This window comes from Tachyglossus aculeatus, chromosome 1 (genome assembly GCF_015852505.1).
Source record: "Tachyglossus aculeatus isolate mTacAcu1 chromosome 1, mTacAcu1.pri, whole genome shotgun sequence".
In the NCBI taxonomy this organism is placed as follows: domain Eukaryota; kingdom Metazoa; phylum Chordata; class Mammalia; order Monotremata; family Tachyglossidae; genus Tachyglossus; species Tachyglossus aculeatus.
In genome coordinates, this window is record NC_052066.1 from 99,259,722 (window position 1) to 99,261,333 (window position 1,612).

Below are 1,612 nucleotides of genomic sequence, written 5' to 3' on the forward strand. Positions count from 1 at the left end.
GAGCTGGGATTTGAACCCATGACTCCAAAGCCCGTGCTCTTTCCACTGAGCCACGCTGCTTCTTTGCCATGACCATAGAAGCTCATTATGGGAAGTTGGGAAATCTTCCCCAACAAACAGTGAATTTCAGGCACAGGGAATGCAAGCTCTGAGCAGCAGGGAAAAGCGACAGTACTCTGAATTCATTCAACACTCATCAAATAGCACAGCTATGCAACTTAGCTCGAGGCAACCCAGAAGACAGCGAAGGAGCTGAAACTCATTTTCTGACTCAGCTAGAAGCCATGGCTCCAAACTCAAGCCAGTCTTTCTCTGTGCCTCAATGATTGAATTGATTCAATTCAAGCTCTGCCAGTTGGGATCATGTGTGTTTCTCCTGACCAGTGCTCTGAATTCTAAGCTCCCGCTTGAAATGTCTGACTTATAGCTACAGCAACTAAGTGGAAACAAGAACTCAGGGGAGAGGAAAGAAAAACATGAAAGAAGGTCCTTGGTTCCTAGGAAATGTGTTTAAACATTCCTTTTCTTTCTTTCTTCTTTCATTACTTCTTTATACATGTAGATTTGTTGTCAGCATCCTCTGAAGGAAATAACCAGGTCTGATTTAGGCCACATCCCTATGTGTTGCCGACTTGTACTTCCCAAGTGCTTAGTTCAATGCTGTGCATACAGTAAGTGCTCAATAAATACTATTGAATGAATGAAATAAATGAATGTCTTATTGAAAATGAGAAGGTCAAAGCCCAACCGCTAAAACAATGAACTCTTCTGCCTAACACTTTTGCCAAGACTACCATTGTTGGGGTTAAGGGAGAGTAAATATTGTTTGATTGATGAAAGCCTGACAATATAACTGGGAATGTTGAGGATGTTATGAGTGTAATCAGAAGCTGTGAATAACCTTAGAACACCTAGGGGCAAACATGGTTAGTATTGGGCTGATTCTGATGAGAAGTGTTGGAGATACAGTAGGTGGTCTTTATCATAAAAGAATAATTTGCTTTTTGGTAAGAGGCTAATTCTCCTTAGCTTCCCTGCCATTTGAATCCCTTCTACATAATCTCACCCCCTCTCAGGGTCACACCTGGAGAGTTCTGAACACTCTACCAGTCTTGACTATAGGAGGGAGAGTCAAGTAGAGGCATATCCATTCCATTCCTAGCTTGAGCAGTGGCTAGTGAGTGGAAGGCAATCTACTACAAGTCAAAACTCACCTCTGCTGGGCAGGAGCAGCATAGGAGAGAATCAAGGGTGAAGACTCAAGTTTACTGCACAGAAGGAGGCAATGATAAACCACTTCTGCATTTTTACCAAGAAAACTCAGTGGATACACTATCAGAACGATTGCAGATGGAAGTGGGGTGTTCTGGGAGAGATGTGTCTATGCTATGGGTCGAAGATGACTCCAGGGCATAAGACAAGACAATCTCACATCTTTGAAGAATTGGCTCGGGTTGGCTGTGGCAATCTGATATGTAAAAAGCCCTGGGAAATTTTAGAAACCTCCCTACTTAAGATGGTTAGTCCACTCTGACTTTAATCTTGGCTGCTCTTGTTCACCATAATCGATTAAATCGATTGAACACTTACTGTGTGCAGAGCTGTATTAAGT

The 1,612-nt window shown here is 42.6% G+C and overlaps 1 non-coding gene across 1 annotated transcript; it reads left to right on the forward strand.

Moving 5' to 3' along the window:
- Positions 1 to 1,066: 1,066 nt before the first annotated feature.
- On the forward strand, positions 1,067 to 1,204 carry LOC119936511. The gene has a single exon (XR_005453790.1). It is a non-coding gene; the product is annotated as a small nucleolar RNA SNORA7 (small nucleolar RNA).
- The last annotated feature ends 408 nt before the right edge of the window (positions 1,205 to 1,612 follow it).